This window comes from Lepus europaeus, chromosome 1, assembly GCF_033115175.1.
Source record: "Lepus europaeus isolate LE1 chromosome 1, mLepTim1.pri, whole genome shotgun sequence".
Classification (NCBI taxonomy): Eukaryota; Metazoa; Chordata; class Mammalia; order Lagomorpha; family Leporidae; genus Lepus; species Lepus europaeus.
This window is the reverse complement of record NC_084827.1, coordinates 79,422,804-79,441,092: the sequence shown is the minus strand read 5'-3', so window position 1 is coordinate 79,441,092 and position 18,289 is coordinate 79,422,804. Positions and strand designations below refer to the sequence as shown.

Here is an 18,289-nt window from a genome sequence, read left to right as displayed (position 1 = left end):
TCATTGAGCTTTTGAAGTTGTTTGTTTTACAGAAAAATGTAGCTCCAAGGAAAGCACCAGACAACAGATAATGCACATGAAAGTCACTGGCATGTAGATAGTAACCACAGTCACAAGAATCTTGTTAATTATGGAATTTTCAGATATCTTCACTTCAGTAAAGCTGGACCAGGCTTTCTTTGAGCATCCCATAGTCATGTAGCCCAGGTTGTACATTTTAATATCTTTAGCTTTCTCTTCCAAAGCAAGCACTCCAACAAGGCCTGTTAATCAGGACCTCAGGCTCCAAATGTGTGTCACTTCTTCCTACCCAATCCCTTTATTCTCTACAAATCTTTGGGTTTACATGCCAACAATGCACTTGGACTTGATTTGTCTTTATATATCAATGACTTATAAAACATTTTCAATTTCAATGGAATCTTCAATGCCTTGGTCTAGAAGCAAACATAATATCAGGCTACTTGGAGATGACATCTTGCTAAAGGAAGTCTGTCCACATCCCAAGGAATACTGCCTATATTCAATTTTCTCCAAATGCCTATTAGATGACTTGAAACAGGATCCTTTGGAATCCTCAATTTAAATTTCTTGATGGGAGGAATAAAAGGTGATATTTGTACTATGTATGTTGATTTACAGTTCCTCAAATTAAAGGATTCACACCCTTCAAAACTATCTCATATTCTCCTACTCTTAACTCATCCACTCTTGTTGTGTTATTTTTCTTTCTGTGTTTCTCATTTCTTTTCTCTTTATCCACTCAGACTCCACTCATGAATTAAAGCTTTAATTACTTAGATTTGAATAAAGGGAGCACGTTGGAACATTCGGTAACTCCTTTTTACTTTTCCCTCTGCTGTTTCCTTAGCTTAGTCACTACCATAGTAAAACTTATATCCATTTTCCTCCACTCTTCTGTTCTTTGTGTTTGAAGAATTCTCTCATATTCCTCATACTGGGTAATCTAATTCACTCTATCCCATTAATGACTCCCTTTCAGAGGAATGTTTCCAATGAATGTTTGTCCCTCTAAGTTTTTGATCAACCTGCAGTGGTATTTGAGTCCCATGTGGTCCTCAGGGCAAAAATCAGGAGAAACATCACAACAATCCCATCATTACCATCAGGATTCTTCACTGTGGGTTTTAAAGGGCACCTATGCAGGAGTTGCAAGTCCTGATTTCAACTCCAGTTCATGTATTGGGAAGCAAGATAGTTTTCTCTTCCTTTAATGACATGCTTGTTAGTGTACGTGATTGATAGCTTAATCAAGCTGAATAAAAAAAAATATGGTTAAATATCAAGAGCTGTAACTGTTAGGAATGTACTTGGGCAACAGAAACAAATGGATCTACTCACAGTAACCATTAGTTTTGTTTCTCTCATGGACCAAGACTAAGTTAGGCAATTACTAGATTGGTTCAGGGGACCAAGAGTGTCTTCTTCTTTCATCAGGAGAGCAGAATCTTTACCAAAACACGTTTCCACAAACTTGCACCTGTTTCTCATTATGTGGGTCATATGGCCACACCTCACTTGAGGGAGACTGCAATGAACTGGGAATATTTGGGAGAGAATCATTTAGAATTCTCTGCCATAGAAATGTTTTAATTAAAATCACATGAATCAACATATCTAAGACTTCCTTTAGTGAAGATACAGTGCTTCCAGAGATGCCAAACTTCTATTTGTTCAGAGAAAGTAGAAACTGGAATAGAAAGTCAAGTGCAAGGGCCAGCGCTATGGTGTAGCGGGTAAAGCCGCTGCCTGCAGTGCCAGCATCCCATATAGGTGCAGGTTTGAGTCTGGCTGCTCCACTTCAGATCCAGCTCCCTGCTCTGGCTTGGGAAAGCAATAGAAGATCTCCCAAGTCTATAAGCCCCTGTACCCACGTGGGAGGCCCGGAATAAACTCCAGGCTCCTGGCTTTGGATTGGTTATGGCCATTTGAGGAGTGAATTAGTAGATGGAAGACACCTTTCTGTCTTTCCATCTGTCTGTCTCTCTCTGTCTCTCTCTCTCTCTGTCTCTGCCTTTCTGTAACTCTTATTTTCAAATAAATAAATAAATCTTTAAAAAAAAGTCAAGTGCATATCCATGCCTCTTCCTTGAGGCTGTCTTCCCTATTTCTAGGTTATGGGTCCAAGGAGTCCAGCGACTCAGTTGGCTCTGTAAATGGATATTCTCAACACAGGGTGCTCCTCTTGGACTCTGAGGTATTTAACCCAGTGACTGTGCAGGCTCTAGAGTCATGTGAGCATAGTGGAATTCCGACTTTGCTCTTTTTAACTGTTCATCTTGAGCAAGTTAATGTTTAAAACCCTCATGTTACCCATTTAGAAATGAGAATAACAGCATTAATTACTTGCTTGTTTCACAGTGAAGATTAAAAAGAAAGTACTAAATAGAATATCTGCCATATAGTATTATGCAGTAAATGGTAACTGTTAGCATTAACCTTAGTAGTAGCTATAAACTAAATGTTTATTTCTCCTTAAAATTCATCTTGAGGAATAGGGGCCTGGCATTGTAGCACAGTAAGTTGAGCGATCATTTGCAACATCTACATGCCAAATGAGAGTACTGGCTGCTCCACTTCTTTTTTTTTAAGATTTGTTTATTTGAAAGGCAGATACAGAGAGAGAGAGAGAGAGAGAGAGAGAGAGAGAAAGAGAGAGAACCTTCCATCCGCTGCTTCATTCCCCAAATAGCCACAACAGCAGTTGGAATGGGCCAGGCTGAAGCTAGGAGCCAGTTGCTTTTTCCAGGTCTCCCATGTGGATAGCCAGGGACTTAAGCACTTGGGCATCTTCTACTGCTTTCCCAGGCCATAGCAGAGAGCTAGATCAGAAGAGGAGCAGCTCGGACTCAAACCAGTGTCCATATGGGATGCTGGCACGGCAGGTGGAAGCTTAACCTCTATGCCACAGCACCAGCCCCACTCCACTTCTAATCCAAATGCCATTAATGTACCTGAGACAGAAGTAAAAAATGGAACTGCCATCCTTGTGGGAGACTAGGATGCAGTTCCTGGTTTCTGGCTTAGGCCTGGGCCAAGCCTGGGCCAGACCTGGCTTCTGCGGCCATTTGGCAAGTGAACCAACAGATGGAAGATCTCTGTCTGTCTGTCTGTCTCTCTCCCTGTTGCTCTCTCAAATAAATAACTCTTTTTTTAAGGCATTCATGTTGAAACCTAATCCCCAGTATCATCTTGTCTGGGGGCAGGCATACAGGCATGGTTAAGCCATGAAAGTGGAGCCCTCTTGAATGGAACTAGTATCTCCATAAAAGAGGCCCCAGAGAAGTCACTCACCCATTCCGGAGACAGAACAAGGTGACAGCCATCTCTGAACCAAGAAGCAAACCTCACCAGATACCAGATTTTCTAGCATATTGATCTTAGACCTCTGATCTCCAGAACTGTGGAAAATAAATATTTTTGTTATTAAAGCCATTCAGTACATGGTGTATTTGATACAGAAGCCCAAACAGGGGCCAGCACTGTGAGGCAGTGAGTTAAGCTGCTTCCCCCATATGGGAATGCCAGTTTGAGTCCCAGTTGCTCTTCTTCAGATCCAGGTCCCTGCCAATGCACCTGGGAAGGCAGCGGACAATGGCCCAAGCACTTGGATCCCAACCAGTCACATGGGAGACATGAACTGAGATCTGACCCAGACCTGGCTGTTGCAGCCATTTGGAAGTGAAGTGGTAGGTGGTATTCTCTCTCTCTCTCTCTCTCTCTCTCTCTGTCACTCTGCTTTTCAAATAAATAAATCTTATAAAAATAAGCCCAAACAGATCAAGATAATAACAATAAAGAATAAAATTTTAAGTTTACAAATTCCTATCTCTGTTAACTTTATCCCAAAGGTTAGTTAATAATAAAAGTAATGCTGAATAATGAGCTCCTTATATTTGCATCTAAAATTGAATCACATGATCTTATTGGAATGCATACTAGAATCTCTATAATTGTTAATATTTGAATGACAAGTTCTCATACATTTACTAAGGTTTGTAAAGAGCATTGTGCCATTCCTGAATTTAATGATCAGTTCTGATAATGTATCTAGTAAGTTCAATAGTTGTTCATAATATTATCTTGCCAAATTCAATTTGCAAAGACAACAGCTTCAGAGCCATTTCTTTTAACCTCATTTGTAATATTGCCCATTACACAGAAGATGTACTGTGCCAGATCTTGTTCATTTCAAAGCAAATTATATGAGGTGACTAAATTGTGCACCATAAGAAAGAGTCCAATGTTTTACCAGCAGGGCCACAAAATCAGACATCTGCTTTTTGACAAGCTGAGAGATCCAGAGAATTGAGACCTGATGAATCTTAACGCTGTCTGCCATATACTACAATGTTCATCAATTATTTCTTTGTGAAAGAATGACTAATGATAATTCCTACCAGGGGATTATTTGCATATTCAAGCTCAAGTGCTTTGCGGAGAAGAGAATGCTGATTTGTTGTGAGGGCAAACTCTTTCCCTCCGGAGTAAAATGCTTCTTTTCTACACACTTGCTACATTAGGCTTGCTATTGAAACTCAGGGGCCGATAAAATATAATTCAGGAGCTGAGTCCAAATCTATATTCCCATTTCCAAGTGAAAGAAAAAAAAATCTTCTCACATTTTAGACTAAAACTTTGAATAACATGTGCTGCAGCTGCCATTGTTCATAAAGGAAAAATGATCTGGATACAATTGGCCTAATCAACTCTTAATCTGAGAGCATAAGTGGATGATTACACCCAGTGCTACCACACAAGCAGCTGCTGACATCAGGGTCCTTTTGAAAATGCCAGATAGGTGGCACTGGAGATTTCAGACTCCAGGGCTCACAGAGAAGCTGAGCCACTGCATCTGGTGGAACCATCCGCTGAGCCAAAAAGCTGTTTCCTTCTGCAAATGAATCAATGTTAAGATGGCTGTCCTTCCTAGACCATCAGTAGCTGCTGCCCAAGGTTGCTGCCTTCCAAGAGGGTGTTGAAAGAAAACAGGAATCAAGCACTGCTATACTTGTCTTCTTAGTTAAGCAGCTTGATACCAGGAACATATCAGAAAAACTTGCAACTACCATAAGCCTACACATGATGCTTCCAAACTGTAGTGGAAAAGCAATAGGAAACAGGGCTAGAAGAAAAAGCATCACCATCTGCCTGGCCCTATGCTATACTTAGCCTAGTCCCTCTGACAGTAGTTTAGTCCTGGCCTGCCAAGTCTTCCTGGAAACCACGCACAGAATGTTCAGGATAAATGATAAACCATCTAAGTGAATACAGAGGAAAGGGTAGTTCTGACAGAGTTAGGCCCATAGGCTGAAAATACTGATTTTTGCTGTATTCGTTTCTTAGGGCTGCTATAACAAACAACTACAAATTGGCTGGGTTAAAGCCAGTCAAATGTATGCTCTCATGTTTCTGGAGGCTAAAATTCTGCAGTCAGTGAGGCATCAGACCCATGCTTCCTCTGCAGCCTGCCAGGAAGAACCCTTCCTTGCCTCTGCCGGCTTCTGGTAGCTCCAGGTATCCCTTGGCCTGTGACAGCAAATTTCCAATCTCCGCCTCCATCATCCAATATGGCCTTTCCTCTCATGTCTCTCTGTGTCTCTGTGTTTTTCAGGGCATTCTTATAAGGGTGGCAGTCATTGGATTTTGAACATACCCTTCTCTAGAATGATTTTCACTTTGTTACACCTGTAAAGACTCTACTTCCATATACTTAGAATTATGTCTAATTGAATCAGTTCTCTTTATACTCATATCACATTAACATGAGAATTATGTTGTACTGCTGTGACCCTGCAAATCTAATGTATTAGTAAATTCCTTTTAAAAATGATTTAAAACTGTTGAGGAACAGTTTTTATTTTCTCATACTATTTGTTGAACTCTTTACCTTAGTATAGAGTTAATATTATGTGTATAAATTTAATTTAAAATTGATCTTAGTAAAAAAAAAAAAATAGGCCGGCACCGTGGCTCAACAGGCTAATCCTCTGCCTAGTGGCACCGGCACACTGGGTGCTAGTCCCAGTTGGGGTGCCGGATTCTGTCCCGGTTGCCCCTCTTCCAGTCCAGCTCTCTGCTATGGCCCGGGAGTGCAGTGGAGGATGGCCCAAGTCCTTGGGCCCTGCACCCACATGGGAGACCAGGAGAAGCACCTGGCTCCTGCCTTCGGATCAACGCGGTGTGCTGGCTGCAGCGCGCCGGCCGTGGTGGCCATTGGAGGGTGAACCAACGGCAAAGGAAGACCTTTCTCTCTGTCTCTCTCTCACACTGTCCACTCTGCCTGTCAAAAAAATAAATAAATAAAAAATAAGAATGGGAATAGGAGAGGGAGGAGGAAGAAGGGTGGGAGTGTGGGTATGGTGGAAAGAATTACTGTTACTAAAGTTGTAATTATGAAATTTCTAAATAAGGTCACATTCATAGATACAAGGGTTAGAATTTCAACATATTTATCTTTTTAGAAGAGACAGTTAAGCCCATAATATTGGCAAGTGAAGAATGAATAGGAAGTGTCTTATGGAATTTAGAGGGTATTTCTCTATTCTTAGATAGAAAGAATATCATGATTTAGGCCTAGGGTCTTAAAACATCATGAGGGGGGCTGGCGCTGTGGTATACCAGGTAAATTCACAGCCCGCAGTGCTGGCATCCCATATGGGCTCCAGTTCAAGTACCAGCTGCTCCACTTCCGATACAGCTCTCTACTATGGCCTAGAAAGGCACTAGAAGATGACCCAAGTACTTGAGCCCCTGCACTCGTGTGGGAGACCCTGAAGAAGTTCCTGGCTCCTGGCTTCGGATTGGCGCAGTTCTGGCCATTTCGGCCATCTGGGGAGTGGATGGAAGACCTCCCCCACCCCACCCCGCCATCCCTGCCTTTGTCTCTCTGTAACTCTGCCCCTCAAATAAGTCTTTGGGGAAAAAAAAAAAAAAAAAAACAGATGTACAGTTTAAAAAAAAAGCTTGTTCAGAAAGAAAGCAGTAATGCAGTCATTTGGTTTCCTCAACCCCTTTACTCCCAAAAGATGCCTTGCTTCCATGGTCTGAACTGTGCCACTAAGATTGCTTGTTTATTACATGTGTAGAGAGGTCACTGGTGTAATCACAATATTCCAGCCCACCCTTAACACACACAGGGCTCATGATAAGAATACAAATGGAGGACCCAGCATTGTGGTATGGCAGGTGAAGTTGCTGCCTATGACCCAGGCATCTCATATGGGTGCTGCTCTGTGTCCCAGCTGTTCCACTTCCAATACAGCTCCCTGTGAATGACCTGGGAAAAGCAGTGGAAGATGGCCCAAGTGTTTGGGCCCCTGCCACCCACATGAGAGACCAGAATGTCTTCCACCTGAAACAGCCCTGACCATTACAGCCATGTGGAGAGTGAGCCAGTGGATGGAAGATCTCTGTCTCTCCTTCTCTCTCTAACTCTGCCTTTCGATAAATAAAGCTTAAAAAAGAAAGAAAACAAATGGAGAAACATAGTACAAAGTTATATTTCATACCACAGTTGTTAAATAAAACACGTTCTACTCTCCTGTTTTGATGAATACACCTTCATTTACTACAAAGTTTTTAAAGAAACTGGAAAGCAATGGTTTTGATTTACTGAAAGTCAGGAAAACATCAAAGATGATCTGCCTGGGTGTTCTATTGAAGGGCTGATGATGTTGGAATGAGTAATAATATAAAGACATATGGCTGGCACCGTGGCTCACTAGGTTAATCCTCTGCCTGCAGTGCCAGCACTCGGGTTCTAGTCACGGTCGGAGTGCTGGATTCTGTCCTGGTTGCTCCTCTTCCAGTCCAACTCTCTGCTGTGGCCTGGGAAGGCAGTGGAGGATGCCCCAAGTGCTTGTGCCCTGCACCTGCATGGGAGACCAGGAGGAAGCACCTGGCTCTGGGCTTCAGATTGGCACAGTGCGCCGGCCGTAGCGGCCATTAGGGGGTGAACCAACGGAAAGGAAGACCTTTCTCTCTGTCTCTCTCTCTCACTGTCCACTCTGCCTGTCAAAAAAATAAAAAATAAAAAGACATATATAATTCAGAAGTTGTATACTTATTGCATAGAATTTATTTTTCTTGTCTTAATTTCAGAAAACATATTATTTTGTTATCAAGTTTTTCATATAATTTGTGTTTTACTAACAGGACTGCCAAGTCAGTCCCAATTTCTCAAATGCTTATTGTTCTGAGGTAGTTTGATGCATTTGAACTTTAAGAAACATTGCTTTGCTGAAGCAAGAGCAATGGTATTTCAACAAAATGCTCTAGGACAATATCTAAATTCAGATGTGAATCATGAATTTTATAGATCATGTTAAAAATATTATAGTGCATTTACATATGCAGATTTATCATTCTCATAGAAAAAAGTTATATCGAATTTCAACACAAAAATTGCTGTCACTTGCATCATAGTTTGGACCATTATTTAAAGTGATTAACAGTGATTTCACACTTCTTGAGTTCTTATTTCAAGTATTTCATTATTGGCATGGTTACAAGGTAAGCTGAAAATAGTATTTGTAAAATTTATTGAAATAATTGCTTAACCAAAATTGTACTTAATCTATACTAGCCAGAAGAGAATCTTCTTTAAAAACTAGTTTCAGGGTTATTTACTTCTCTTTAAGAGTGTTTTTTGTTTCCAACTTCTAATTTTCAGATATTTTTTGACATGTCACTTTTTTGCATAATTCACATGCAGTTTCATTGTAAAAATGCATTCTCTAATTTAAATACTACTATACACATATATATGTTAAATCTTTAAAAAATAAAACTAGATCTTTTTGGGGTTTTGTAAGCTTTCGTTAGCAATGTTAATAGCATGTTCATTTACACAAAATAATTGTGACTAAATTATGAATTAGTTTTATTTTCTTTGACAACTGTGATTTTCTCTTTGAGGCTCTTTTGCACCTTGTATCCCCTTATATGTCTAAGAGTAGCTTTAAGATTTCATCAAAATATTCTAAATTTTGAGAACCAGAAAATATTACAAATGAGCTATGTACCCTTCCAAAGAATGTCATTGATAAAGGTGCAGTGAATACCACACCTCCCACCAGTAAGTACAGATATATTACACAAAGGAATATCAAGTACTAAAGTGGGTTTGGGGCAAATTTTTGATTCATGTACGTTTTCCTTTACCAATCATATAAGCATTATTATTATAGGTTTCTCACAGGCAATCTTTTAATTTATTCTAAAAAGCTATTTTTCATGTATTAATTTTAATTACATTTTTTATAAATTAAAGTTTAACAATTCTTTTTTTTTTAAGATTTATTTATTTACTTGAAAGTCAGAGTTACACAGAGAGAGGAGAAGCAGAGAGAGAGTCTTCCATCTGCTGGTTCACTCCCCAGTTGGCCGCAACGGCCAAGCTGCGCCGATCTGAAGCCAGGAGCCAGGAGCCTCTTCCGGGTCTCCCACGCAGGTGCAGTGGCCCAAGGACTTGGGCCATCTTCTACTGCTTTTCAGGCCATAGCAGAGAGTTGGATCGGAAGTGGAGCAGCCGGGTCTCGAACCAGTGCCCATATGGGATGCTGGTACTTCAGGCCAGGGCATTAACCAGCTGCGCCACAGTGCTGGCCCCAACGATTCTTTCAATGTCCTCTGGTTGCCAATGTGAAGAAGAAATGTCAAATTTCCTGTGTGATACACATGCATGTGTGTATATGTATTTGAATTATTTTATGTTACAAAATGTTCCTCAGAAACCACATACATACGGTAGTGAACATGGTGCTAATTAAAAAGCCCTTTTTGAACCACAAATTGGAAAACAAAGAGAAACAAGAAAGTGAGTGCTGGATGTAACTTGCCCTAATAAACTCCTATTCTTACAGGGAGATTAGATTCCGTTTTCATTCTTCAGTCTTAGGCGTTCTTCTCAGTTCAGGAGGCATTATGTGCTCAGCCAACATTCAGGCCACAATTTGGAGGGAAAGAGAAAGAATTAAATGCTGCCTAAATGGAACATGCAAACAAACAGATGTCAGATGCAGGCAGAAGGTACACAGATCAAGTGAGGAACAATAAACTTACAGATTTCCAAGATGCTGCAACCTCGTCTGTTTGCTCCACTGCCCTTTCATTCCTGTGGCTTCTGGCTCAACAAGTTGGTTCAACATGCTTTTTAGAGACTTGAGAAACAAGCATACTTCTTCATATGAAAGTGATAGACTGGGAGTCAATGTTGTGACATAGTGGGTAAAGCCATAGCCTGTAATGCTGGCATCCCGTATGGACACTGGTTCGAGTCCTGGATGCTCCACTTCCAATCCAGCTCCCTACTAATGTGCCTGCGAAAGCAGTAGAAGATGTCCCAGGTCCTTGGGCCTCTGCAACCCATGTGGGAGACATGGAGAAGCTCCTGGCTCTTGGCTTTGGACCAGTCCAGGTCCTGCTGTTATGGCTATTTTTGGAATGAACCAGCAGACAGAAGATCTTTTTTTGTCCTTCCTCTCTCTCTCTCTATAAACTCTGCCTTTCAAATAAATAAAATAAATATTAAAAAATTTTATTTATTTGAAAGGCAAAGTTTAAAATATATATATATATATATATAGAGAGAGAGAGAGAGAGAGAGAGAGAGACAGGAAGAGTGGACAATGAGAGAGAGAGAGAGACAGAGAGAAAGGTCTTCCTTTGCCGTTGGTTCACCCTCCAATGGCCACTGCGGCTGGTGCACTGCTACTGGCACACCGTGCTGATCCGAAGGCAGGAGCCAGGTGCTTCTCCTGGTCTCCCATGCAGGAAAGGGCCCAAGCACTTGGGCCATCCTCCACTGCACTTCCGGGCCACAGCAGAGAGCTGGCCTGGAAGAGTGGCAACCGGGACAGAATCCGGCGCCCCGACCAGGACTAGAACCTGGGGTGCCGGCGCTGCAGGCGGAGGATTAGCCTAGTGAGCCGTGGCGCCGGCCTATTTTATATATTTGAAAGGCAGAGTTTACAGAGAGATGTATAGCCAGAGAGAGAGAGAGAGAGAGAGAGAGGTCTTCTATTCTGCTGGTTCATGCCCCAAATGACCGAAACGGCCAGAGTTGAGCTGATCCGAAGCCAGGAGCCAGGAGCTTCTTCAAGGTCTCCCACATGGGTTGCAGAGGCTCAAGGACCTGGGACATCTTCTACTGCTTTCCCAGTCATAGTAGAGAGCTGGATTGGAAATGGAGCAGCTGGGACTCAAACCGGCACCCATATGGGATGCCGGCACTGCAGGCGGCAGCTTTACCTACTACGCCACAGCGGCAGCCCCAGTAAATCTTTTTTAAAATAGAGTGATAGACTATTTTAGCTGAATAAAATAGTTGCAAGACAAATTTTTAAAAGTCAAGTCTTTCTTTAAATGAATTTGATCATCTCCATAATTTTCTTCACTATCTATGTATTAAAAGTAATTTTTTTTTCTCCCAGGGAATTATCAAAGTCCTATCTTTGGAAAGTATGAGATTGATAACAGGAAAAAACTCTGAATCAAGATCATAGGAAACTCTCTAATGTAGGATAACAACCACTCCTTAAATGAGAACTGATCTTATAGTGAAGCAATCTATTTGGGCCGGCTTGCTCTTTACAATTCCATGAGGAAAAAAAAAATACCAGAGTAGAAACCTAGTTTCTCCTTGCTTTCAATTTTCAACGTGTAATTAACAACAAAATAAGTTACAAAAATTCTTGAGGAGTAGTATCATGAGTCAAACAAATTTCTTATTAGATGTCTGCACTTAAAACATTACCTTGTGAATAAACATATCAATATTTCACTTGTAGTCATTGCTGCCAAATGTACTTAGCTTTATCTCAGAAACATTTCAAACTGAATTTCTGATTAGTAATACATAAATGGGATTTCCTAGGTGTACACTCTATTTTGGGGGAAAAAAAAAACCACAACTAAGGTAAAGTGTTTCCTTGGAGCAACAGCAACAAGAGCATCACAAACTCTTTTTGGTATCTCAAGGTCTGATGTCCTGACTGCCACGTATTGCTAGGAGGGAACAGGAGGGTTTGAGACGTCTCATGAACATTTGGGAGAAAGTCATTTAGCACAAGGATGCCCAAAGGCTTTTGCTAACATCTGCTCTAGGAGACAGTTGATACCTTATGGGGAATTAAGAGTCCATAGCTTAAACAACAACAACAACAACAAAAGAGTCCATAGGTAGGTACTAAAGGCAAAGAAGTCAATTTCTGAGTAGTCTCATCTGGGGAATAATTCAATCCAGTTTAGTGACTGTCAGTAGCCTAAGAAGTGAATGAATGTCGCTTCCCAGGAAAACTGTTCTATCTTACATTATCTCATGAGTTGTTAAAAGCTTTGTGAGGTTTGCAGAATGTGCAATTTGAGAGGGTCTCTTTAGGAATAAAAAAACTAAATTAATACAAAATTTTTTAGAAAAGTGAATATTTATTTCATATGATAAAAGGAATTACAATAAATTACAAACTTTTAAAAGCTGAAAAATAGACATCGCAAGACCAATGTAAACAATACGATATTTTTATTGTCTGCCATACACTATACTTTCTTCCCTATAATTTGCTTTATCTGTATAACTTTTAAATATTTCTTCATATTGACCGTTTTGTAATGTATTATCTCTAAGAAGGTAACAGGAACAAAATTCAGCCTGAAACACGGCTGATGAAATTTATGTTATAGCATGGACAGATTTAAAAAACTTGTCGCTTCACAACTTATTATTGGTAATGATATGCGGTATGTCAGGATGCATAAAACATGACTTCACACCCAGATAAACTGCTTCCAGTAGTATTTCTGCAGGTTTTGTGTCTTACACACACAAAATGTTTGATGAATTTCACACAAATTTCATGAAAAAGGAAAAAAATGAACATGCACTGGTAATTGTATATGGTATATACTCTTATAAAACACAATATCCATTTTTTTCAACTTCCATTTTGTCAAGGTATTACTGAGAACTGAACTTCCCTCTTAAAATTTTACATATCTGAGAGTTAGAAGACTTTTCCATAGGTCATTTGGCTCAAGATATTTCAAATATTGCTTCTCCATCAATTCCAACTACTTCAATGCCACATACCATAGGACATGCATATATCATGGTACAACATCTGGCCATGCACCTTTTTCAACATGGCTTCAGGAAGTTGGCACGGGAGGCAGGATTATTCCCAGAAGCCATGCTTACACCAGAAGAGCTGACAGTAAGTATACATAAATGTTTCTATGACCCATATACATAGATCCTACAAGATATAAGTCTGTTCTCAACTCAGTTTCCTTAGTTGGAACCTCAAAATCCTTGTGGCCGCTCCAATATCCCCCAACACTAGGGGAAGAGTGAGAGAATGTTGGAGTGAGAAGAGGCAGCAATCTTAATCAACTGCAGTCAAAATATTTTATTTTGCAAATTTTATTAAACATGTAAATATATAATTGTATTATGATAGTCTCTCCTAGAGCCTTTGAAGGATATTCACCTGTGCTGAAGTTTTATTAGGCTCATGGTAAATCCACATTTACATACTAGCCACATTAGCACAGTTTGGGAAATATTGGATCTCCCCCTACATCCATGCTCACAGTGATTAACTCATGTTATGACCTCAACATGTATTGTCCTGCAATTGCTCTCATCCATTTTCTGTTTCCAACTCCAACCTCTCCCTTTTCCTGATTTTACAGGTTGGTCTCAACTTTTTTACCTCCACATTCCATGCATCAGACCCTTAAACTGATTGACAGTAGCCTCAATGAAAAATGAAAACTCTTGACTCTTTAAGTAGTAACTTTCCTTCAATTCAGAAGATCTGGTGTTTCCATAAACTACTAATTGATCAACTGATGGTGACGGAGGGGTCTGAGAGTGTTTTCTCCTACACACAGAATGTGCCTGTATGAATGCCAGTTATGCCAGCTGTATTCATATCCACTGTCATTCAGTTCCCACAACATTCCTAGGAGGTAATTATCAACATTTTTAAAGATGAGGTGCCCAAGAGCACACACTTAGTAAGTAGCGGAACATTCAATTGCAGTGACACTTTCAGTAGCTTTGATCAAAACTAGAGCAGGAAAACAGAGCTGGTTGGTCACTTCATGTCCTAGATCATTTGCCTAAGATTGAGAACCCCTTCAACATCAATGCAGCTCTCTGCAGTCACTACTCTCAGGTTGAATAAATTCTTCCTTCAAGCCCTAAGCAAATCTAGCTCTTTAATAAGACAGAATTTACGCATAGAAGACTGTATTCTATCCTCCCACTAGATACCAAGCTTGTTTAGAATCTTGACAATATACAAAGCACAGAAAGAGTTCAGAAATTATAGAAGATGTCATGGACTTTTATGCCTTTTTTTCTCAGATGCTAATAGCCCTAAGATATTCAGAAATAAAGCTGATTTGGGTTATTCAGAGAGCATAAAAGGAACACACCTTCAAAGGCCTACAGACGCCTTTCAGAGGAGTGAGCCTCAGACTAAGTGGAAGAAAAAGAGACACCATGAAAGGAAATACAGATAAAACAAACGAAAAAATAACAAATCACTCTACAAGGATGAACATAACAAAAACAGCTAAAATAAATTAATGGAAAATTTTTAAGTGATAAAGAAATCCCTTCATCACTGGCCTTGGATTAAAATAATTTATTCTTTGTGTTTTCATTTCACTCTTCTGCTGACTCCTTCACAGAGATAATAGAACTAGAACACCGTCGGTTTCCTACTTCCAAAATATAAAACCTACCATGGCTTTGATCATACCCTTCTTTTCTCTTGTTAAAATAGAGTAGAGTAACTGTCCTGTTGTCTGCATAAGTGCAACCACTTTATTGAATACCATCCCAATATGTGTATTCAGAAATCTTACACAACCCACTAGCTTGCTTCTTAGATAAATCCTCATGCTTTCCCTCACTGCGATATTCCATTAGCCTAACAGTTTTTGCTTGTTATCATGGGAGTGCATGTACAAAGTATGAAAAGTCAAGCAGTAAAAGCAGACTTTTTTGAGAGAGAGAGTAGCCCCCTACATGACTGCCACTTCCTGCTTCCCAGAGGCAAATGCTGCAGATCTTCCTTTTGGAACTTGCCTTCCTCTTTCCAAACTCCAAACTTGCTGATGTGGGTATTTCTTGATGTTTTACATACTTATTTATTTATTTTTGACAGGCAGAGTTAGACAGTGAGAGAGAGACAGAAAGAAAGGTCTTCCTTTTCCGTTGGTTCACCCCCCAAATGGCCGCTACGGCCGGCGCGCTGTGCCGATCCAAAGCCAGGAGCCAGGTGCTTCCTCCTGGTCTTCCATGCGGGTGCAGGGCCTAAGCACTTGGGCCATCCTCCACTGCCTTCCCGGGCCATAGCAGAGAGCTGGACTGGAAGAGGAGCAACCGGGACAGAATCTGGCGCCCTGACCGGGACTAAAACCTGGGGTGCCGGCACCACAGGCGGAGGATTAGCCTAGTGAGCCACGGTGCCGACCTACATATTTATTTTCTTAATTTCAGACATTATCTATGGATTTCCCACTAAGAAAGTTTAGGAGTATGAAATCACAACCTCTGGTTATGGTGATATTTAGTATTTACATTAATGTTAATTTAAGAACATTATTCCCACCTGAGCTACATAATGTGTTCTGATTGCATATTCTCTGTTTAACTTTGTTGGTCCTTTGGAATTAGCAAATGATTTTGTCTGGATATTTGTTGAGGTTTCTGGTTATTATTAATCATTAAGCTATCCACAGACTTGCTGCCAGAGTTCTCTCAATACATGCAAGAATATTAGATTAAAAACTCACACCTAAGAGAATAACAGCATTGAAATACTAAGTATGTATTTACCCTCTTTCAGGGTAAATAGTAAACATTGTCTTTCATTTTTCTTCTCAGTTTTTAAGAAAGATATACACTGTTTAAAACAGTAACTATAACTTGATATTGTACATCTTATAATGTATTTAGAAATCAAGTGTATGACAGCAGTCACACGAAGGATGGAGAAGGAAATAATGAAATTAAACAGTTGTATGCTTTTTCTAGCTGATGTGGAATGATGCGACATCTCAGTAGACCGTGAACTTTTTTTGCTAATAGTACATCTTGTAATGTTTAGCATAGCCTTGAAAAAAAGGCAAAAAGGTACATATAAAAAGCAAACAAAAGAAATTAGAATATTAAAAATATTTTCTAATAAATACAAAACTGGGGCTGGCATTGTGGCACAGTGGGTAAAGCCATCACCTGTAACACTGGCTTCCCATATGGGCCACAGTTCATGTCCTGGCTGCTCCTTTTCTGTTTTAGCTCCCTGTTAATGGCCTGGGAAAAGCAGATGGCTCAAATGTTTGGGATCCTGCCACCCACATGGGAGACTCACAAGAAGCTCCTGGCCCCTAGCTTCAGCCTGGCGAAGCCCCAGTTGTTTGAACCAATGAATTGAACATCTCACTGTCTCCCTCGCTCTCTGTAACTCTTGACTTTTAAATACGAACACACACAAAACAGAGGAGGAAAGGAACAAGAATGAAAATATAGAGAAGAAATATCAATGGGTTTGGCATTGTGGCACAGCAGGTTAAGCTGCCTGCGATGCCAACACTCAATAGGAGCATCAGTTCAAGTCCCGGCTGCTCCACTTCCAGTCCAGCTCCTTGCTAATGCACCTGGGAAAGCAGCAGAAGATGACCCAAGTACATGGGAGATCCAGATGGAGGTCCTGATTCCTGGCTTCGTCCTTACCCGTCCTGGTTGTTGCAGCCACTAGGGGAGTGAACCAGTATGGAAGATCTCTCTCTCTCTCTCTCTTTCTCTCTCCCCCATCTCTGTAACTCTGCCTTTCAAATAAATAAATAAATCTTTAAAAAAAGTCAAGATATATGCAAATTCAAACATACTGATAATAACCTATGCAATTTTGTAATATATTTATACTTAACACATACCAGTTAAAAGATAAATATCATGTTTTCCCTGATCTGTGGTAACAGAGTACAAAAAAAGGTAATGGACTTCCGCCCTTTTGGCTCTCTGAGCATCACCGTGGCGGTCAGCAAGAACAAGCGCCTTACGAAAGGTGGCAAAAAGGGAGCCAAGAAGAAAGTGGTGGACCCATTTTCTAAGAAAGATTGGTATGATGTGAAAGCACCTGCTATGTTCAACATACGAAATATTGGGAAAACACTGGTCACGAGGACCCAAGGAACCAAAATTGCGTCTGATGGTCTCAAGGGTCGTGTTTTTGGAGTCTTGCTGACCTGCAGAACGATGAAGTTGCATTTAGAAAATTCAAACTGATTACTGAGGATGTTCAGGGCAAAAACTGCCTAACTTCCACAGCATGGATCTTACCTGTGACAAACTGTGCTCCATGGTCAAAAAATGGCAGACCATGATTGAAGCTCATGTTGATGTCAAGACTACCGATGGCTATTTGCTTCCTCTGTTCTGTGTTGGTTTTACCAAAAAACGCAACAATCATATATGGAAGACTTCCTATGCTCAGCACCAGCAGGTCCGCCAGATCCGGAAGATGATGGAAATCATGACACAGGAGGTGCAAACAGATGACTTGAAAGAAGTAGTCAATAAATTGATCCCAGACAGCATTGGAAAAGACATAGAGAAGGCTTGCCAATCTATTTATCCTCTCCATGATGTCTTCATTAGAAAAGTGAAGATGCTGAAGAAGCCCAAGTTTGAATTGGGAAAACTCATGGAGCTTCACAGAGAAGGTAGTAGTTCTGGAAAAGCCACTGAGGATAAGACGGGTGCTAAAGTCGAATGAGCTGATGGCTATGAGCCACCCGTCCAAGAATCTGTTTAAAATTTAGACTTTAATAATGACAAATAAAATATCCTATTTGTGGGAAAAAAAAAAAGGTAATGTATATGAGTGATACTGACATTTTGATATTTGATTATTGTTTATAGCCCTTGTCTCTACTGTTGGGGAACAATGCTTTTTCCTACTATATGTTGAATTCTTTACTTAGTGGAGGGTTAAGCTTATGATTATAGAATAAAATGAAAATATGTCATTGTAAAAATTAAAAGAATAAGAAAGGAAATTGAAAAAAAACTGAAACAAAACAAGTATGCCCACAATGATCCTAATTATTTAACACTGATATGAATTGTCTGGCCAATGCAATGACAAGAAATATAAATAAATAAAGAGTATAATTATTGGGGAAAAAAGGGCAGAACTTATTAGACAGAATAAAAATGCAAGACCCACATGTATGTTATCTACTC

At 40.2% G+C, this 18,289-nt stretch overlaps 1 pseudogene; it reads left to right on the top strand.

Annotated features, from left to right (window-relative positions):
• The first annotated feature begins 17,070 nt into the window (after positions 1–17,070).
• LOC133765851 (small ribosomal subunit protein eS1-like) lies at positions 17,071–17,858 on the top strand (annotated as a pseudogene).
• Positions 17,859–18,289: the final 431 nt, after the last annotated feature.